The sequence below is a fragment of the Nerophis ophidion genome, linkage group LG12, assembly GCF_033978795.1.
Source record: "Nerophis ophidion isolate RoL-2023_Sa linkage group LG12, RoL_Noph_v1.0, whole genome shotgun sequence".
In the NCBI taxonomy this organism is placed as follows: domain Eukaryota; kingdom Metazoa; phylum Chordata; class Actinopteri; order Syngnathiformes; family Syngnathidae; genus Nerophis; species Nerophis ophidion.
In genome coordinates this window covers 62,656,574-62,679,935 of record NC_084622.1, presented here as the reverse complement: position 1 = coordinate 62,679,935, position 23,362 = coordinate 62,656,574, and the positions used below count along the sequence as shown (strand labels likewise).

The 23,362-nt window shown below is 45.1% G+C and overlaps 1 protein-coding gene across 1 annotated transcript in view; it reads right to left on the bottom strand.

Annotated features, from left to right (window-relative positions):
- tmtc2b (transmembrane O-mannosyltransferase targeting cadherins 2b) overlaps positions 1 to 23,362 on the bottom strand; it is a 360,692-nt gene that overhangs the window by 179,598 nt on the left and 157,732 nt on the right. The gene's annotated exons all lie outside the window — the stretch shown is intronic.

Here is a 23,362-nt window from a genome sequence, read left to right as displayed (position 1 = left end):
AGTGTTCTACACAGTATGTCATGTATGGACGTATCAAAGTATAATAAATTGTTAACAATTATAATTAAGTAATTCTTTAGTTTTATGCAAAACACCAAGTGTTTTTGGATATTTTTGTTTTTATATAATTTACATGTTGTCTCCATGATAATTTATAGTCAATTATAACTCCCAAAAACTTTGTATCAAAGACACGCTCAATTTTATGTCAACCGGCAGTTTTCGGTGAGAAAATTGTGGTAATAAGTCGCCTCTTACCGGAGACATCAGCCGAGCTTCCGTCCTGCTAGCAGCTGCCTTGACTTCCCTCAGAGACTCTGGCGTCAACACACCCATGGCCACACCCCTCCGACTTTCAGGTACTATTTAATCTCACTAAAACACTAGCAACACAATAGGCCGATAAGGGATTTTCCAGAATTATCCTTGTAAATGTGTCTAATAACATCTGAATCGCTCACACCGCAATCGCCTTTTTTTTTCTTTTTCTATCAATCAATCAATCAATGTTTACTTATATTGCCCTAAATCACTAGTGTCTCAAAGGGCTGCACAAACCACTACGACATCCTCGGTAGGCCCACATAAGGGCAAGGAAAACTCACACCCAGTGGGACGTCGGTGACAATGATGACTATGAGAACCTTGGAGAGGAGGAAAGCAATGGATGTCGAGCGGGTCTAACATGATACTGTGAAAGTTCAACATCCATCCATCCATCCATCATTTTCCGCTTATCCGAGGTCGGGTCGCGGGGGCAACAGCCTAAGCAGGGAAACCCAGACTTCCCTCTCCCCAGCCACTTCGTCTAGCTCTTCCCGGGGGATCCCGAGGCGTTCCCAGGCCAGCCGGGAGACATAGTCTTCCCAACGTGTCCTGGGTCTTCCCCGTGGCCTCCTACCGGTTGGACGTGCCCTAAACACCTCCTTAGGGAGGCGTTCGGGTGGCATCCTGACCAGATGCCCGAACCACCTCATCTGGCTCCTCTCCATGTGAAGGAGCAGCGGCTTTACTTTGAGTTCCTCCCGGATGGCAGAGCTTCTCACCCTATCTCTAAGGGAGAGACCAGGAAACTCATTTCGGCCGCTTGTACCCGTGATCTTATCCTTTCGGTTATGACCCAAAGCTCATGACCATAGGTGAGGATGGGAACGTAGATCGACCGGTAAATGGAGAGCTTTGCCTTCCGGCTCAGCTCCTTCTTCACCACAACGGATCGATACAACGTCCGCATTACTGAAGACGCCGCACCGATCCGCCTGTCGATCTCACGATCCACTCTTCCCCCACTCGTGAACAAGACTCCTAGGTACTTGAACTCCTCCACTTGGGGCAGGGTCTCCTCCCCAACCCGGAGATGGCATTCCACCCTTTTCCGGGCGAGAACCATGGACTCGGACTTGGAGGTGCTGATTCTCATTCCGGTCGCTTCACACTCGGCTGCGAACTGATCCAGTGAGAGCTGAAGATCCCGGTCAGATGAAGCCATCAGGACCACATCATCTGCAAAAAGCAGAGACCTAATCCTGCGGTCACCAAACCGGAACCCCTCAACGCCTTGACTGCGCCTAGAAATTCTGTCCATAAAAGTTATGAACAGAATCGGTGACAAAGGACAGCCTTGGCGGAGTCCAACCCTCACTGGAAATGTGTTCGACTTACTGCCGGCAATGCGGACCAAGCTCTGGCACTGATCATACAGGAAGCGGACCGCCACAATAAGACAGTCCGATACCCCATACTCTCTGAGCACTCCCCACAGGACTTCCCGAGGGACACGGTCGAATGCCTTCTCCAAGTCCACAAAGCACACGTAGACTGGTTGGGCAAACTCCCATGCACCCTCAAGAACCCTGCCGAGAGTATAGAGCTGGTCCACAGTCCACAAAGTTCAACATGATACTGTTAAAGTTCAATCCATAATGGATCCAACACAGTCGCGAGAGTCCAGTCCAAAGCGGATCCAACACAGCAGCGAGAGTCCCGTTCACTCTAAATTTCCTCATCCACGAATCTTTCATCCTCACTCAAATTAATGGGGAAAGTGTCGCTTTCTCGGTCCGAATAGCTCTAGCTGCTGCTGGCTATGATTGTAAACAATGTGAGGATGTGAGGAGCCCTACAACCCGTGACGTCACGCGCACATCGTCTGCTACTTCCGGTACAGGCAAGGCTTTTTTATTAGCGACCAAAAGTTGCGAACTTTATCGTCGATGTTCTCTACTAAATCCTTTCAGCAAAAATATGGCAATGTTGCAAAATGATCAAGTATGACACATAGAATGGACCTGCTATCCCCGTTTGAATAAGAAAATCTCCTTTAAGTGGATGGAAAATGTCTGTGGTTTTCAGTCCCACAAAGTGACTTATGGTCAGTGTGTTAAGAGTTTACTTTGCATCACAGGAAGTGCACTGATGAGCTTGTGATATTATAAACATTGCATGCAGCATATTTTATTCTGCTGAGGCATCCTGGAAGAGTAGCGGTTGAGATAAAGCAGACAAGGTCAATCAAACTGACTATGACTCAATATCGGTAGATCACTCCTGGGTTTGATTTCGTCAATCAACCTATAATTATGATAACAAACATCGGTTCTTCAGAAATTGCGTTCTACATCTGCTTAAGTCTTTATCACAACATAACGAATGCTACAGGATGCTGTCATTCTTGGCCTTAAGATGTGTTTTTTTTTTTTCTTTTTAACACGGCGGTGACGTGGAAGAAATGGACCACGTTCAGTTGGTAAGATGCATTTTTTTTTACATTTCAATTTGGAGACAACAATATGCGATACAACAATATATTTCAGGCGAAGGCAATTATTTAGAGAAAAAAATGTGTCTGGGGGCCGGATTAAGTCTTTTTAGGAACACTAATACAAAACCTTACAATAATATCTGATTGAATGCTAAAAAAGTTATGACAGACCGGCTTAAAAAATGGAACAGAATTTTTGTATTGTTTTTTACTGAATCAGACACCAGAATGTACATGAAAATAAAGAATATGGGATTTACAATATTAACAATAAAACACTGAATATTGACAACATATGAACATTACACCCCCTCTCGATCGACATATTTCCCAATCAAGCCAAACGCAACAAACACAGCGAAATATGAACCGAAAAAACCCCCACCTGTGATCTGATTTATCGGATATATCACAAAGCTTTGGAACTTCATCCATCCATCCATTTTCTACCGCTTATTCCCTTTCGGGGTGGCGGGGGGCGCTGGCGCCTATCTCAGCTACAATCGGGCGGAAGGCGGGGTACACCCTGGACAAGTCGCCACCTCATCGCAGGGCCAACACAGATAGACAGACAACATTCACACACTAGGGCCAATTTAGTGTTGCCAATCAACCTATCCCCAGGTGCATGTCTTTGGAAGTGGGAGGGGCCTATCCCCAGGTGCATGTCTTTGGAGGTGGGAGGGGCCTATCCCCAGGTGCATGTCTTTGGAAGTGGGAAGGGCCTATCCCCAGGTGCATGTCTTTGGAAGTGGGAGGGGCCTATCCCCAGGTGCATGTCTTTGGAAGTGGGAGGGGCCTATCCCCAGGTGCATGTCTTTGGAGGTGGGAGGGGCCTATCCCCAGGTGCATGTCTTTGGAAGTGGGAGGGGCCTATCCCCAGGTGCATGTCTTTGGAAGTGGGAGGGGCCTATCCCCAGGTGCATGTCTTTGGAAGTGGGAGGGGCCTATCCCCAGGTGCATGTCTTTGGAGGTGGGAGGGGCCTATCCCCAGGTGCATGTCTTTGGAAGTGGGAGGGGCCTATCCCCAGGTGCATGTCTTTGGAGGTGGGAGGGGCCTATCCCCAGGTGCATGTCTTTGGAGGTGGGAGGAAGCCGGAGTACCCGGAGGGAACCCACGTATTCACGGGGAGAACATGCAAACTCCACACAGGAAGATCCTCAGCCTGGAATTGAACCCAGGACTGCAGGACCTTCGTATTGTGAGGCAGATGCACTAACCCCTCTGCCACCGTGAAGCTCGCTTTGGAACTTTGTTGTAAAAATCTCTTTCCACGTCTGTCCCTGACACCCGCATTTTCCGTGGAAACGCTCCCCACCCACACTGCTTGGTGCCTGGTCTGAGCTGCTGTGACTGAGATCACCATAGTAACTAATTAGATCACCATGGTAACTAATTAGATCACCATAGTAACTAGTATATCAGGCACAGATTCCAACTATTAAAATACTTTGTATAGTTCAAGACTTACGGTCATTTGAGAACATCACTGCACATCATAATGGCAGCTACAGTTTTGATCTTAAAGATCTACAACAAGAGATCGACGGGCGGATCGGTGCGGCGTCTTCAGTAATGCGGACGTTGTACCGATCCGTTGTGGTGAAGAAGGAGCTGAGCCGGAAGGCAAAGCTCTCAATTTACCGGTCGATCTACGTTCCCATCCTCACCTATGGTCATGAGCTTTGGGTCATGACCGAAAGGATAAGATCACGGATGAAACGCTGGCTGTCCAAATTCGGGACCCGGGGTGGACCGCTCGTCTGTGCATCGGTTTGGGACGTCTCTGTGCTGCTGACCTGTCTCCGCTTGGGATGGTCTCCTGCTGGCCCCACTATGGACTGGACTCTCACTATTATGTTAGATCCACTAGGGACTGGACACTCACTATTATGCTAGATCCACTATGGACTGGACTTTCACTATTATGGTAGATTCACTATGGACTGGACTCTCACTATTATGCTAGATCCACTATGGACTGGACTTTCACTATTATGGTAGATTCACTATGGACTGGACTCTCACTATTATGTTAGATCCACTATGGACTGGACTCTCACAATATTATGGTAGATCCAACATGGACTGGACACTCACTATTATGCTAGATCCACTATGGACTGGACACTTACTATTATGCTAGATCCACTATGGACTGGACTCTCACTATTATGCTAGATCCACTATGGACTGGACACTTACTATTATGCTAGATCCAATATGGACTGGACTCTCACTATTATGTTAGATCCACTATGGACTGGACTCTCACTATTATGCTAGATCCACTATGGACTGGACTCTCACTATTATGCTAGATCCACTATGGACTGGACTCTCACTATTATGCTAGATCCACTATGGACTGGACTCTCACTATTATGGTAGAGCCACTATGGACTGGACACTTACTATTATGCTAGATCCACTCTGGATTGGACTCTCACTATCATGGTAGATCCACTATGGACCGGACTCTCACTATTATGCTAGATCCACTATGGACTGGACTCTCACTATTATGTTAGATCCACTATGGACTGGACTCTCACTATTATGGTAGATCCACTATGAACTGGACACTTACTATTATGCTAGATCCACTATGGACTGGACTCTCACTATTTATGCTAGATCCACTATGGACTGGACACTCACTAATATGCTAGATCCACTATGGACTGGACTCTTACTATTATGCTAGATCCACTATGGACTGGACTCTCACTATTATGCCAGATCCACTATGGACTGGACTCTCACTATTATGCAAGATCCACTTTGGACTCGAGTCTCAAAATATTATGGTAGATCCACTATGGACTGGACTCTCACTATTATGCTAGATCCACTATGGACTGGACTCTCACTATTATGCTAGATCCACTATGGACTGGACTCTCACTATTATGCTAGATCCACTATGGACTGGACTCTCACTATTATGCTAGATCAACTATGGACTGGATGCTCACAATATTATGTTAGATCCACTATGGACTGGACACTCACTATTATGCTAGATCCACTATGGACTGGACTCTCACTATTATGCTAGATCAACTATGGACTGGATGCTCACAATATTATGGTAGATCCACTCGACATACATTGCACATACATTGTTTCTCATTGAGTTTTTCCTTGCCCTGATGTGGGATCTGAACCGAGGATGTCGTTGTGGTTTGTGCAGCCCTTTGAGACACTTGTGATCTAGAACTATATCAGTAAACATTGATTGATTGACAATTTTAACAGCCCTAGTTTTTACACATTGTTCCTAACAAAGACACTTACAAGTAAGACAGGGAAGTCAACAATAACTTTAACCAGCACAACGTGACCCTGGAGGAGGTAACAAACTGCATGGACCGGGAATAAAACACTAAAATGTTGGTTCAATGTTAGTACAAAAGTGGCCTATCTAGTTGCGTGTTGACAACATTGACAGAGTCGATGCAGACCGCCAGCTCGGCAGTCTTAATATTCCTTGAGCACGTATCTGCTTCTCTTCAATCCTACACTTTTTTGTAGAGAGAGACAAATAATTCCTCTGGTGGGAATACAGAGGTCTTTTTGGAACAAGAATATCAGCCGGTCTTGAACACCGCACCGACTTAATGAGGGCCTACTGAAAGCCACTACTAGCGACCACACAGTCTGATAGTTTATATATCAATGATGAAATATTAACATTGCAACACATGCCAATACGGCCGCTTTAGTTTACTAAATTACAATTTAAAATTTCTCGCGGAGTTTCTTGTTGCAGAATGATGACGCGTGTTTGTGACTACTCGGGATGTTGCGGACATATTAGCCCAGCACCACACACGGCTAAAAGTCGTCTCTTTTCATCGCATAATTACACAGTAATTTGGACATCTGTGTTAGTGAATATTTTGCAGTTTGTTCAATTAATAATGGAGACGTCAAAGAAGAATGCTGTTGGTGGATTGCAGCTGCCTTTAGCAACCAAAAAACAGCCGGTGTTTCTTTGTTTGTTGTGAAGCTTTAACACAGAGCGGTCAAGCAAACGTGTTTCTCTACGTCAACCAGCAAATTTTTGGATGGGAAAATTGTGATATTAAGTCGGCTCTTACCGGAGACTTGAGTGGATTATGCGACCTCCTCCTATAGCTGTCAAAAAGGCAGCTGGGATCTTGGCTGGCTTCTCTCAGACTTTCAGGTATGACTTTATAATCTCATTAAAACACTATTAACACAATAGGCAGATAAGGGATTTTCCAGATTTATCCTAGTAAATGTGTCTAAAAACATCTGAATCCCTTACACCAGTGGTCCCCAACCTTTTTGTATCCGCGGCCCGGGGGACAAATCATTTTTCTTTTTCCTTTGCCAGGAAAAAGGGACGTTTTTGTAATAAAAAAGGAAGTTTTTATGTGGTTGGTGCACTAATTGCAAGTGATTTAATAAAAAATATAAATAAAAAAATTATTATAATTTTTTTTTTTTTTATAAAAATTAATAGAAAATTATTCTGCGGCCCGGTGGTCGGGGACCACTGCCTTACACTGCCGTCGCCTGGAGCCGTTGCCTTTTTTGTTTTTTCAGTGCTTGACTCTAACTTTCCTCATCCACAAATCTTTCATCCTCGCTCAAATTAATGGGGAACTCGTCGCTTTCTCGGTCCGAATTGCACTTGCTGCCGGTGGCTATGATTATAAACAATGTGAGGATGTGAGGAGCCCTACAATCCGTGACGTCACGCGCATCAACACAATAAGCAGATAAGGGATTTTCCCGAATTATCTTAGTAAATGTGTCTAAAAACATCTGACTCCCTTACACTGCCGTCGCCTGGAGCTGTCGCCTTTTTCTGTTTTTTTAGTGCTTCACTCTAACTTTCCTCATCCACGACTCTTTCATCCTCGCTCAAATTAATGGGGAACTCGTCGCTTTTTTCGGTCCGAATTGCACTTGCTGCTGGTGGCTGATTATAAACAATGTGAGGATGTGAGGAGCCCTACAATGCGTGACGTCACACGCATTAACACAATAAGCAGATAAGGGATTTTCCAGAATTATCCTAGTAAATGTGTCTAATAACATCTGAATCGCTCACATGGCCGTCACCTGGCGCCGTCGCCTTTTTTTTTTTTGTGCTTCACTCTAACTTTCCTCATCCACAAATCTTTCATCCTCGCTCAAATTAATGGGGAACTTGTCGCTTTTTTCGGTCCGAATTGCACTTGCTGCTGGTGGCTATGATTATAAACAATGTGAGGATGTGAGGAGCCCTACAATCCGTGATGTCACGCGCATTAACACAATAAGCAGATAAGGGATTTTCCAGAATTATCCTAGTAAATGTGTCTAAAAACATCTGACTCCCTTACACTGCCGTCGCCTGGAGCTGTCGCCTTTTTCGTTTTTTTTAGTGCTTCACTCTAACTTTCCTCATCCACGACTCTTTCACCCTCGCTCAAATTAATGGGGAACTTGTCGCTTTTTTCGGTCCGAATTGCACTTGCTGCTGGTGGCTATGATTATAAACAATGTGAGGATGTGAGGAGCCCTACAATCCGTGACGTTACGCGCATTAACACAATAAGCAGATAAGGGATTTTCCAGAATTATCCTAGTAAATGTGTCTAATAACATCTGAATCGCTCACATGGCCGTCACCTGGAGCCGTCGCCATTTTTTTTTTTTTTTAGTGCTTCACTCTAACTTTCCTCATCCACAAATCTTTCATCCTCGCTCAAATTAATGGGGAACTCGTCGCTTTTTTCGGTCCGAATTGCACTTGCTGCTGGTGGCTGTTTATAAACAATGTGAGGATGTGAGGAGCCCTACAACCCGTGACGTCACGCGCATTAACACAATAAGCAGATAAGGGATTTTCCAGAATTATCCTAGTAAATGTGTCTAAAAACATCTGAATCCCTTACACTGCCGTCGCCTGGAGCCGTCGCCTTTTTCATTTTTTTAGTGCTTGACTCTAACTTTCCTCATCCACGACTCTTTCATCCTCGCTCAAATTAATGGGGAACTCGTCGCTTTTTTTGGTCCGAATTGCACTTGCTGCTGGTGGCTGATTATAAACAATGTGAGGTTGTGAGGAGCCCTACAATCCGTGACGTCACTCGCATTAACACAATAAGCAGACAAGGGATTTTCCAGAATTATCCTAGTAAATGTGTCTAATAACATCTGAATCGCTCACATGGCCGTCACCTGGAGCCGTCGCCTTTTTTTTTTTTTTTTTAGTGCTTCACTCTAACTTTCCTCATCCACAAATCTTTCATCCTCGCTCAAATTAATGGGGAACTTGTCGCTTTTTTCAGTCCGAATTGCACTTGCTGCCGGTGGCTATGATTATAAACAATGTGAGGATGTGAGGAGCCCTACAACCCGTGAGGTCACACGCACATTGTCTGCTACTTCCGGTACAGGCAAGGCTTTTTTATTAGCGACCAAACGTTGCGAACTTTATCGTCCTTTCAGCAAAAATACGGCAATATCGCCAAACGATCAAGTATGACACATAGAATGGACCTGCTATCCCCGTTTAAATAAGAAAATCTCATTTCAGTAGGCCTTTAATATTGCCTTGTCTCCTTCTATTTATCATGAACACAACTGTTCCTGTTCAGCGTCCTTATAATTTCAACAAACTGTCAATCACAATGATCTTAGCGAGAATTTATAGATCGCTGATGTATGCATGCGTCTATTGAGACTTACTGACATCTGCACAACATTAACCAATTAGGTTGGCAAAATTGCATCTGAGCATTGTAAATCAGTCATATTAAGGCTCGTATTTATCAATGTCTTTTAGCTCAACAAATTACTGGATGGAACGCAAGTCTCCCCAGGGGTTATTGTTCATTAATCACTTGCAACACATGGGATCAATGAGATTTACACATATTGTAATGTGTGGTGTCTTTACATCTTTGAAATACAGAATACACACTGCTAGGTAGTTTTAAGTATACTGTTATTCACATTGCATGATTTGCATAGTGAGACCATATAAAGGATCTATAAATAGAGTAAACCGGCAACTAGTGATGGGAATTAATTTTTTCTTGGCTCTGTCAGATCCCGAATGGCTCCTTCATTTTTTTGCTGTTGTTTTCAAATGTAAAAATATACTCATATTAAATATAGATTTTTTTTTTTTGATATGGCTTTATTTATACGCTCATCATTGCCATGAAACTAATTATGAAATACAAAAAAAAAAAGAGCCATCTTTGTTAAACAAAATGCTCCATCCAGTCTGATTGTGTGTACATTTGTACAAATAACACAAATGCACAAAACCTCAGAGCATGTCCCAAATTCCCAGCTGCTGTTTTGAGGCATGTTAAAAAAAAAAAATGCACTTTGTGACTTCCATAATAATTAAAGCTGCAAGCAGCGTTGGTCGGGTCCGCCTTTGGCCGCCGCCGTGTCCCGAGTCCCGATCTTAGTCAGACCTACATAGAAGTTTTTGTTTCATCACTCTACGACATTCCTAATTTACAAGCAGTTTTGTCAGTTTTTTTTCTTAGGGGGCGCTATAACCCAATTTTCATTGTTGGGGTTTGTTTTTTATTGGATGGCAATTTTCACCATTCCTGATGTGTGTGTAAAATTTGGTGAGTTTTGAAGCATGTTAAGGGGGTCAAATTACAGATTGGAGTTTCTGGATGTTGTTGATAAATGGCTTTCGTATGGCATAGCATAGCTTTAACTTGGACTTTGAAGCATTTTAAGGGGGTCAAATATCAGTTCAAAGAGGCAAAAAAGGCATTTTTTGCAAAAATTTTGTTTTGAAGGGGTTTTTGCCAACTTCCTGTTGATTTTAGGTACAAAAGTTTTCCATTGGAAATGTAGGTCTAAGTCAGACCTACATAGAGGTTTTTGTTTCATGTCTCCACGACATTCCTAACGGAAGTTACAAGCAGTCTGTTTTTTGTGTCTTCCTAGGGGGCGCTAGCGCGCAATTTTAATTTTTGGGGTTTGGTTGCTTAATAAGTTGGTCTGCCGCTCCATACCGATGTGTGTGTCAAATTTGGTGAGTTTTGAAGCATGTTAAGGGGGTCAAATTAGGGTGCGAAGGTGCGAGCGCGCCTTGGGTTGCTGCCCCCGAACCCCACGGCTGAACACGCCTTCGTGCCACTATTTAATGCATTGTGAGAGTAATGCAGTTGTTGTATTGAAGTGAAAATATCAAACTTCCTGTTGATTTTTGCTAAAGTATGTTAATTATTAAAATGTAGGTCTAAGTGAGACCTACATAGTGTTTTTTGTTCCAGGTCTCTCTGACATTCCTACCGGAAGTTACAAGCAGTTTTGTCTGTGTTTTCTTCCTAGGAGCAGTTTGTCCGTGTTGTATTCCTAGGGGGGCGGTAGAGCGCAATTTTGAGTTTTGAGGTTAGGTTTTTTCATCAGATCGCAATTTTTGCCAGACCTGATGTGTGTGTCAAGTTTGGTGAGTTTAGAAGCATTTTAAGGGGGTCAAATAACAGCTCAAAGAGGCAAAAATGAAATTTTTTAGGAGACTTTGCACAGGGTTTCTTTGAAGGCGCGTAAAATCAAAACCTGAGAACTTATCAAAACTCTGTTCCATACTTTTAATCAGAAGGGTTCAATCTCTCTCCTGTGCGAGTTTGAAGCCAAAACAACAAAAGCACTCAGAGGAGATAATATTTGAAGAAAGGTGACCGGTTTTTACAAAACTTTTGTTTTGAAGGGGGGATTGCAAACTTCCTGTTGATTTTTGTTGGGGGTTGTCAATCTATGAAATGTAGGTCTAAGCGAGACCTACATAGAAGTTTTTGTTTCATGTCTCTCCGACATTCTAACCGGAAGTTACAAGCAGTTTTGTTTGTGTTTTCTTCCTAGGAGCAGTTTTTTCAGTGTTTTATTCAAAAATAGCGCTAGAGCGCAATTTTGAGTTTTGGGGTTTGGTTTTTTCATTAGACCGCAATATTCGCCAGTCCTTATGTGTGCGCCAAGTTTGGTGACTTTTGAAGCATTTTAAAGGGGTCAAATTACAGCGCAAAGAGGCAAAAATTGCCTTTTTTGCGAACATTTTATTTTGAAGGGGTTTTTGCCAACTTCCTGTAGTTTTTTGCTGAAAGAAGTGAGTGTATGAAAATTGGGTCTAAGTCAGACCTACATAGGAGTTTTTGTTTCATGTCGCTATGACATTCCTAACAGAAGTTACATGCAGTTTTGTCTGTAATTTTTTCCTAGGGGGCGCTAGAGCGCAATTTTCATTTTGGGGGATTGCTTGTGATTCGGAATGAAAATGCTACCAAAGCACATCCTACACGATAAACAATTGCCTCCGATCTTCTGTAGGATGACGGGGCCCCGCCCACATTTTGGAGCTAAAAGTGGGCGTTCCAAAATGTGCTAAAACTTGTTCGAAAACAAGCCTAAATCATTACTGTGTCTATTTTGGGGGGAATTGTACCAGCAGAGATATTTTGTTGTGGCCGTTCAAAAAACTTGGATTTATCCATCCATCCATCTTCTACCGCTTATTCCCTTTTGGGGTCGCGGGGGGCGCTGGCGCCTATCTCAGCTACAATCGGGCGGAAGGCGGGGTACACGCTGGACAAGTCGCCACCTCATCGCAGGGCCAACACAGATAGACAGACAACATTCACACTCTAGGGCCAATTTAGTGTTGCCAATCAACCTATCCCCAGGTGCATGTCTTTGGAAGTGGGAGGAAGCCGGAGTACCCGGAGGGAACCCACGCAGTCACGGGGAGAACATGCAAACTCCACACAGAAAGATCCCGAGCCTGGATTTGAACCCAGGACTGCAGGACCTTCGTATTGTGCGGCAGACGCACTAACCCCTCTGCCACCGTGAAGCCAATTTGGATTTAACATTGATTTAATATTGTGTGACCTGCTGTTCATTTGTATCATCTGTACTGTTTGTAGTCTCTAGCAAGTTCTCCAACTCTCTCTTGTCTGGAGCCTGCAGTGCCTCGGACTGGAAGTCTCCGCAGAGAGTTGTGAGGACGGCGGAAATTATCATCAGGACTCCCCCTTCCTCCTATCCGAGAAATCGCAAAAAGCCGCCGCCTGACCAGGGCTCAGAAAATCTGCAGAGACTCCTCCCACCCCCAACAACGACTGTTTTCACTGCTTGACTCTAGAAAGATGTTCCGCAGGACCTCAAGGTTCTGTAACAGCTTCTTCCCGCAGGCCGTGAGACTCTTGAACGCATCATAATAATCCTCTCATTTTCCCCCCAAAATGGATTAACTGGCTGGAATATAAAGACAATACAACATACATCCGTATATAAGTGCAATATATTTATCCGTACAGTAATCTATTTATATCTGCACATTATTGCTCTTTTATCCTGCACTACAACAAGCTAATGCAGCAAAACTTAAGTTCTTATCTGTACTGTAAAGTTGAAAATTTGAAAGACAGTAAAAGGAAGTCTAAACTCATCTGTATACTCTAGCCTTTAAATAGACCTCCTTTTTAGACCAGTTGATCTGCCGCTTCTTTTCTTTCTCCTATGTCCCCCCCTCCCTTGTGGAGGGGGTCCGGTCCGATGACCATGGATGAAGTACTGACTGTCCAGAGTCGAAACCCAGGATGGACCGCTCCTCGGGACCCAGGATGGACCGCTCGCCTGTATCGGTTGGGGACATCTCTACGCTGCTGATCCGCTTGAGATGGTTTCCTGTGGACGGGACTCTCGCTGCTGTCTTGGAGCCACTATGGATTGAACTTTCACAGTATCATGTTGGACCCGCTCGACATCCATTGCTTTCGGTCCCCTAGAGGGGGGGGGGGGTTGCCCACATCTGAGGTCCTCTCCAAGGTTTCTCATAGTCAGCATTGTCACTGGCGTCCCACTGGATGTGAATTCTCCCTGCCCACTGGGTGTGAGTTTTCCTTGCCCTTTTGTGGGTTCTTCCGAGGATGTTGTAGTCGTAATGATTTGTGCAGTCCTTTGAGACATTTGTGATTTGGGGCTATATAAATAAACATTGATTGATTGATTGATAAGTCTAAGTCTAAGTCCAAGTCTCCCTCTCTCTTGTGCTCACAGCTTTGGAGTGTGTGTAAATTCCTCCCTCCGCCCTTAGCTCGGTTGGTAGAGCGGCCGTGCCAGCAACTTTAGGGTCGCAGGTTCGATTCCCGCTTCCGCCATCCTAGTCACTGCCATTGTGTCCTTGGGCAAGACACTTTACCCACCTGCTCCCAGTGCCACCCACACTGGTTTGAATGTAACTTAGATATTGGGTTTCAATCATCAATCAATCAATGTTTATTTATATAGCCCCAAATCACAAATGTCTCAAAGGACTGCACAAATCATTACGACTACAACATCCTCGGAAGAACCCACAAAAGGGCAAGGAAAACTCACACCCAGTGGGCAGGGAGAATTCACATTCAGTGGGACGCCAGTGACAATGCTGACTATGAGAAACCTTGGAGAGGACCTCAGATGTGGGCAACCCCCCCCCTCTAGGGGACCGAAAGCAATGGATGTCGAGCGGGTCTAACATGATACTGTGAAAGTTCAATCCATAGTGGCTCCAAGACAGCAGTGAGAGTCCCGTCCACAGGAAACCATCTCAAGCGGATCAGCAGCGTAGAGATGTCCCCAACCGATACAGGCGAGCGGTCCATCCTGGGTCCCGACGAGCGGTCCATCCTGGGTCTCGACTCTGGACAGCCAGTACTTCATCCATGGTCATCGGACCGGACCCCCTCCACAAGGGAGGGGGGGACATAGGAGAAAGAAAAGAAGCGGCAGATCAACTGGTCTAAAAAGGAGGTCTATTTAAAGGCTAGAGTATACAGATGAGTTTTAAGGTGAGTTTCACTATGTAAAGCGCTTTGAGTCACTAGAGAAAAGGCGCTATATAAACATAATTCACTTCCTTTCTGCTTACTGTCGACACATATGAACAATCGGGCAGGGTGGCTGAGGTGGTAGAGCGGTCGGCCGGAAATTTGAGGGTTCCTAATATGGATCCAGCTTCCGCCATTTCAGTAACTGCCCTTGATTGCAAAATATGTCAATTGAGAGGGGGGTGCGGCGTTCATATTGTGTCAATATTCAGCGTTTTATCATTTATAGAAAAATGTAAATTCCATTCTGCTGTTTGTTGCATTTTTGCTGCATTTCGCTTGATTGTAAAATATGTCGATCGGGAGGTGGTGTGACGTTCATATTGTGTCAATATTCAGCGTTTTAGATTAGATTAGATCGTACTTTATTTATTCCGTCCGGAGAGTTCCTTCAGGAAAATTACAATTTTCAGCACAATCCCATTCAAGATCAGACAAACATTACAGGGAGACAGAACAGGATCGCTGACGGGTCTGCAGGCTTCCAGCGCCCCTTACAAAAAAAGATGAGATACAGGTAATAGAAGATTAAAATAAAATAAAAAATCGGTCTTAGCCTGGGCCCTGGAGAGGGGGTGCAGACTGAGGCCAAGGGAAAAAAAAACAACAACTCATAGCCATAGCACACATCCCTCTTCCATGTGTGTATGAGGGAAACATCAAACATCAAAGAACACAAAGGACATTAAAGACATTAAAGCAGCAGATACAAGCAGACACTTCTACATACAGCTATGAATAAAAAGTAAAAGAAACATATATCGTTCATTCAGCATTTTCTCGTTCGTAGAAAAATGTAAATTCCATTCTGCTGTTTGTTGCATTTTCGCTGCGTTTCGCTTGATTGTAAAATACGTCGATCGGGAGGTGGTGTGACGTTCATATTTTGTCAATATTCAGCGTTTTATCGTTCATAGAAAAAATGTAAATTCCATTCTGTTTTCAAAGGCGGTCTGTCGTAACGTTTTTAACATTCAATCAGACATTTTTGTGAGGTTTTGTATTAGTGTTCCTAAAAAAAGATGTACTTTTTTCTCTAAGATTGGCCCCACTTAGTCAAAATAATTGCCCAGGCCTGACCTCACCTAACCTGACAGTGCATTCTTGTGGTTAGTAAATGGAGAAAGTGTGATAAATTTCAGTGAAATATGCTTTCTTTAATTACGCTGACAGCAGTTCATTACAGTAAGTGCTGCATTGATTATGGGCGAACCCATTCTCCTTTTGTTGAAGCGTAATAATGTCAAAGAAAAACAAGGTAGACAGAGGCTAAAGGCCGACTGAAATGAGATTTTCTTATTCAAACGGGGATAGCAGGTCCATTCTATGTGTCATACTTGATCATTTCGCGATATTGCCATATTTGTGCTGAAAAGATTTAGTAGAGAACATCGATGATAAAGTTGGCAACTTTTGGTCGCTAATAAAAAAGCCTTGCCTTTACCGGAAGTAGCAGACGATGTGCGCGTGAGGTCACGGGTTGTAGGGCTCCTCACATCTGAACATTGTTTATAATCATAGCCTCCAGCAGTAAGAGCTATTCGGACCGAGAAAGCGACAATTTCCCCATTAATTTGAGCGAGGATGAAAGATTTCTGGATGAGGAAAGTTAGAGTGAGGCACTAAAAAAATAAAAGATAAAGAACAAGCGACGTATGACCAGTGTCAGAGCTTGGTCCGCATTGCTGGCAGTAAGTCGGACACGTTTTCAGTGAGGGTTGGACTCCGCCAAGGCTGTCCTTTGTCACCGATTCTGTTCATAACTTTTATGGACAGAATTTCTAGGCGCAGCCAAGGCGTTGAGGGGATCCGGTTTGGTGGCCGCCGGATTAGGTCTTTGCTTTTTGCAGATGATGTGGTCCTGATGGCTTCATCTGGCCGGGATCTTCAGCTCTCGCTGGATCGGTTCGCAGCCGAGTGTGAAGCGACCGGAATGAGAATCTGCACCTCCAAGTCCGAGTCCATGGTTCTCGCCCGGAAAAGGGTGGAATGCCATTTCCGGGTTGGGGAGGAGACCCTGCCCCAAGTGGAGGAGTTCAAGTACCTAGGAGTCTTGTTCACGAGTGGGGGAAGAGTGGATCGTGAGATCGACAGGCGGATCGGTGCGGCGTCTTCAGTAATGCGGACGTTGTACCGATCCGTTGTGGTGAAGAAGGAGCTGAGCCGGAAGGCAAAGCTCTCAATTTACCGGTCGATCTACGTTCCCATCCTCACCTATGGTCATGAGCTTTGGGTCATGACCGAAAGGATAAGATCACGGGTACAAGCGGCCCAAATGAGTTTCCTCCGCCATGTGGCGGGTCTCTCCCTTAGAGATAGGGTGAGAAGCTCTGCCATCCGGGAGGAACTCAAAGTAAAGCCGCTGCTCCTTCACATCGAGAGGAGCCAGATGAGGTGGTTCAGGCATCTGGTCAGGATGCCACCCGAACGCCTCCCTAGAGAGGTGTTTAGGGCACGTCCAACCGGTAGGAGGCCACGGGGAAGACCCAGGACACGTTGGGAAGACTATGTCTCCCGGCTGGCCTGGGAACGCCTCGGGATCCCCCGGGAAGAGCTAGACGAAGTGGCTGGGGAGAGGGAAGTCTGGGTTTCCCTGCTTAGGTTGTTGCCCCCGCGACCCGACCTCGGATAAGCGGAAGATGATGGATGGATGGAAAAAGCGACGGCTCCGGGCGGTGGCAGTGGTAAATGATAAATGGGTTGTACTTGTATAGCGCTTTTCTACCTTCAAGGTACTCACAGCGCTTTGACACTACTTCCACATTTACCCATTCACACACACATTCCCACACTGATGGAGGGAGCTGCCATGCAAGGCGCTAACCAGCACCAATCAGGAGCAAGGGTGAAGTGCCTTGCTCAGGACACAACGACAATGACGAGATCAGTACTAGGTGGAGATTGAACCAGGGACCCTCGGGTTGCGCACGGCCACTCTTCCACTGCGCCACGCCGTCCCGGTAGCGTTTCAGATGTTATTACACACATTTACAAGGATAATTCTGGAAAATCTGCTTATTGTTTTAATCGTGTTTTAGTGGGATTCTAAAGTCATACCTGAAAGTCGGAGGGCTGCGGTGGACGCCAGTGTCTCAGAGAGAAGCCAACGGAGGAGCCAAGATCACAGACACCTTTTTGACAGCTGCAGGAGGAGGTCCCATAATCCACTGAAGTCTCCGGTAAGAGCCGACTTAATATCACAATTTTCCCATCCAAAAACTTGCCGGTTGACGTAGAGAAACATGTTCGCTTGACCGCTCTGTGTTAAAACTTCACAACAATAAAAGAAACGCCGGCTGTGTTTTGGTTGCTAAAGGCAGCTGCAATCCACCGCTTTCCACCAACAGCATTCTTCTTTGACGTCTCCATTATTAATTGAAGAAAATGCAAAAGATTCAGCAACACAGATGTCCAAATTACTGTGTAATTATGCGATGAAAAGAGACGACTTTTAGCCGTGTGTGGTGCTGGGCTAATATGTCCGCAACATCCCGAGACGTCACAAACAAACAAACGTCAACTTTTCGCGACGTTTTCAACAAATTTAAAATTGTAATTTAGTAAACTAAAGCGGCCGTATTGGCATGTGTTGCAATGTTAATATTTCATCATTGATATATAAACTATCAGACTGTGTGGTCGCTAGTAGTGGCTTTCAGTAGGCCTTTAATTTGAACTGTGCATTATTGGTGATGTGTAAAAAGGGCAAACAAAGGATTTTTTTAAAAATTATTTCAATCTATTTTGAACCTTGCTTCAAAGTAGCAGGGTTGGCAAGCTCAAGTCATTTTCCAATGCTGCAGTTGCACATGTCACAGAACTACCAGTCCTTCTATTCACTGCCAGTGGAAACAATCCCGAATGAACTGACTGGAAAGAGACACGCTTCCATATCCAGTTGTAAAACTTTTGTTTTTCCATTTACGGCTTCCCATTATGTCGCTCTCACAAACAGAAGCCGTGGAGTGTGTCTCCGTGCAGGAAGCAGGTGGCTGAGGGCAGAGGTCACTTGCTGGGTCCCAATCTATCACACGCTGGCAGAAGGCATGAGCACATGGAAGAGCATCTGTGGCGCCTCAGGTAAGAATGCAATGCCTGTGTGGGCTGCAGTTCCCTTTACATCATCTAGGAACCTGCAAGGCCACATAGTTGGTGTACAGCAGGGGTGCCCATTACGTCGATCGCGAGCTACCAGTCGACCGCGGGGGGTGTGTCAGTCCATCTCCAGCCAGGCTTTTAAAAAAAATAGACCTAAAAATGAGTGATCATCAATCTTCACCAAGACGTCACTTAAATGACATTCACGGTACCGGAGGGTCTTGTGAGATGACGCTGGCTGCTGCAAGATCATTATTATGAAAATATGACCGAGAGGAAGGCGGGAAACACTTTTTATTTCAACAGACTCTCGCGCCGTACCTTCCGTCAAAACTCTAAAGGCCGACTGCACATTTCCTATCTTCACAATAAAAGCCCTGCTTCATGCTGCCTGCGCTAACTAAATACAGAGTCTCGGAAAACTGGCGTGCACAAGCGATCCCTCAGAAAGCTGGCGTGCACATCACTTGTGCACGCCAGCTTTCCGAGACTCTTATTTTGTTAGCGCAGGCAGCATGAAGCAGGGCTTTTATTGTGAAGATAGGAAATGTGCAGTCGGCCTTTAGAGTTTTGACGGAAGGGACGGCGCGAAAGTCTGTTGAAATAAAAAGTGTTTCTCGCCTTCCTCTCTGTCATTTTTTCATAATAATGAACTGGCAGCAGCCAGCGTCATCTCACAAGACCCTCGGGTGCCGTGAATGTCAATCAAGCAAGCTACGGAATTTGCCGCCAATGTTTTTCTTGTAAAGTGTATGGAAGCTGGATGAATTAGATGCCAAAAACCAACCACTTTCATGTGGTATTGTACAGAAAGGACAACTTTTTTTCTCCTCCATTTGAAAATGTGGGCGTTATCATCATTACTGTCTGATTCCAATCAATGCAAGTCATCAGAATCAGGTAATACACCAACTTATATTCTTGTCTTTGTGAAAGAAAGACATCTATATGTGTTACACATGCTTGTATTATCATTAAACACATTTAACTTGTTTACAAAAATGTCTCTTTCATAAATAAATAAATATAAATGATATATATAAATGAGGTAGATCCCCTCGAGTTGGTCAATTGAAAAGTAGCTCGCCTGCTGAAAAAGTGTGGGCACCCCTGCTGTACATGCACCCTAGGACACGTTTAAAGGCCTACTGAAAGCCACTACTAGCGACCACACAGTCTGATAGTTTATATATCAATGATGAAATATTAACATTGCAACACATGCCAATACGGCCGCTTTAGTTTACTGAATTACAATTTTTTATTTCCCGCAGAGTTTCTTGTTGAAAACGTCGCAGAATGATGACGCGTGTTTGTGACGTCTCAGGTTGTGGCGGACATACTAGCCCAGCACCACGCATGGCTAAAAGTCATCTCTTTTCATCGCATAATTACACAGTATTCTAGACAACTGTGTTGCTGAATCTTTTGCAATTTGTTCAATTAATAGAGAAAGCGGTGGATTGCAGCCGGTGTTTCTTTGTTTGTTGTGAAGCTTTAACACAGAGCGGTCAAGCCAACATGTTTCTCTACGTCAACCAGCAAGTTTTTGGATGGGAAAATTGTGATATTAAGTCGGCTCTTACCGGAGACTTGAGTGGATTATGCGACCTCCTCCTGCAGCTGTCAAAAAGGCAGCTGTGATCTTAGCTCCTCCATGGCTTCCATCAGAGATATTGACGTTCACCGCAGCCCTCCGACTTTCAGGTATGACTTTAAAACACTATTAACACAATAAGCAGATAAGGGATTTTCCAGGATTATCCTAGTAAATGTGTCTAATAACATCTGAATCACTCACACTGCCGTCGCCTGGAGCCGTCGCCTGGAGCCGTCTCCTTTTCTTTTTTTTAGTGTTTCTTTTTTTAAGTGCTTCACTCTAACTTTCCTCATCCACAAATCTTTCTTCCTCGCTTAAATTAATAGGGAACTTGTCTCTTTCTCGGTCCGAATTGCTCTTACTGCTGGTGGCTATGATAACAAACAATGTTCAGATGTGAGGAAGTGAAGTGAATTCAATCAATCAATCAATATTTATTTATATAGCCCTAAATCACAAGTGTCTCAAAGGGCTGCACAAACCACTACGACATCCTCGGAAGAACCCACATAAGGGCAAGGAAAACTCACACCCAGTGGGACGTCTGTGACAATGATGACTATGAGAAACTTAGAGAGGACCACCCCTAATTATATTTATATAGCGCTTTTCTCTAGTGACTCAAAGCGCTTTACATAGTGAAACCCAATATCTAAGTTACATTTAAACCAGTGTGGGTGGCACTGGGAGCAGGTGGGTAAAGTGTCTTGCCCAAGGACACAACGGCAGTGACTAGGATGGCGGAAGCGGGGATCGAACCTGGAACCCTCACGTTGCTGGCACGGCCGCTCTACCAACCGAGTTATACCGCCCTACAACCAGTGATGTCACGCGCACATCGTCTGCTACTTCCGGTAAAGGCAAGGCTTTTTAATATCGACCAAAAGTTGTGAACTTTATCGTCGATGTTGTCTACTAAATCCATCCATTTCCTACCGCTTATTCCCTTTCGGGGTCGCGGGGGGCGCTGGCGCCTATCTCAGCTACAATCGGGCGGAGGGCGGGGTACACCCTGGGCAAGTCGCCACCTCATCGCAGGGACAACACAGATAGACAGACAACATTCACACACTAGGGCCAATTTAGTGTTGCCAATCAACCTATCCCCAGGTGCATGTCTTTGGAGGTGGGAGGGGCCTATCCCCAGGTGCATGTCTTTGGAGGTGGGAGGGGCCTATCCCCAGGTGCATGTCTTTGGAGGTGGGAGGAAGCCGGAGTACCCGGAGGGAACCCACGCAGTCACGGGGAGAACATGCAAACTCCACACAGGAAGATCCCGAGCCTGGATTTGAACCCAGGACTGCAGGACCTTCGTATTGTGAGGCAGACGCACTAACCCCCTCTGCCACCGTGAAGCCCTTTATAATCTCACTAAAACACTATTAACACAATAAGCAAATAAGGGATTTTCCAGAATAATCCTAGTAAATGTGTCTAATAACATCTGAATCGCTCCCACCGCCGTCGCTTGGAGCCGTCGCCTCTTCTTTTTTTCAGTGCTTCACTCTAACTTTCCTCATCCATGAATCTTTCATCCTCGCTCAAATCAATAGGGAACTCGTCTCTTTCTCGGTCCGAATTGCTCTTACTGCTGGTGGCTATGATAATAAACAATGTTCAGATGTGAGGAAGTGAAGTGAAGTGAATTATATTTTGTGGAGGGAAGTTTTGATTAGCACACTGCAGGTAGAAAGATCAGCGACCCCGTCTCCTTTCAGCAAAAAATATGGCAATATCGTGAAATGATCAAGTATGACACATAGAATGGACCTACTATCCCCGTTTGAATAAGAAAATCTCATTTCAGTCGGCCTTCAATTGCCTCTCTCCTTTAATTTATAATTTACAACACGTTGTCCTAAACTTGCTCCAGTCTACTCTGGAGAGGGACATTTTATGCGATTGCACTATAAAAAAAACACAAAAGCAATTAATTCAATTGCTACATGATGCTTCTCACTGTGAATCAAGCTTGAGACCAGCTACAAAAGACCCGAACAAAAAGTAATCGCTAAAAGACTCCAGACTTAAAACTGATGACAATAGCAGAAACAGAAACGTGCATAATAAAAAGGGCGCACGCTTTGATTGTTTTTGCATGCGTCGACAACACAAACCCACAAAAGGAGGATCGCGTTATTCCCCACAAGCAATGCAGTTCATTTCTGCTTGCAGCGGTTCCCGGATTGGATCAGTGAAGTTTCATTCAGCTTGTGTTTCCAACGTGTCTTGTCATTGTGCAAATACAAGGCCAGGACCGTCCCTCAGCTAAACAGTAATCAGACAGACTGGAACGACTAAGGCAGTCCTGGGCAATTATTTTGATTCGGGGGTGGGGGCCAAATTTGGAGAAAAAAAACATTTTTAGGGGCCGGTACAATAATGTCAGATGCCATCCATCTTCTTCCGCTTATCCGAGGTCGGGTCGCGGGGGCAGCAGCCTAAGCAGGGAAGCCCAGACTTCCCTCTCCCCAGCCACTTCGTCTAGCTCTTCCCGGGGGATCCCGAGGCGTTCCCAGGCCAGCCGGGAGACATAGTCTTCCCAACGTGTCCTGGGTCTTCCCCGTGGCCTCCTACCGGTTGGAGGTGTTCGGGTGGCATCCTGACCAGATGCCCGAACCACCTCATCTGGCTCCTCTCGATGTGGAGGAGCAGCGGCTTTACTTTGAGTTCCTCCCGGATGGCAGAGCTTCTCACCCTATCTCTAAGGGAGAGACCTGAAAACTCAATTGGGCCGCTTGTACCCGTGATCTTATCCTTTCGGTCATGACCCAAAGCTCATGACCATAGGTGAGGATGGGAAAGTAGATCGACCGGTAAAATGAGAGCTTTGCCTTCCGGCTCAGCTCCTTCTTCACCACAACGGATCGGGACAACGTCCGCATTACTGAAGACGCCGCACCGATCCGCCTGTTGATCTCACGATCCACTCTTCCCCCACTCGTGAACAAGACTCCTAGGTACTTGAACTCCTCCACTTGGGGCAGGGTCTCCTCCCCAACCCCCCACCGTTTTCCAATAATGTCAGA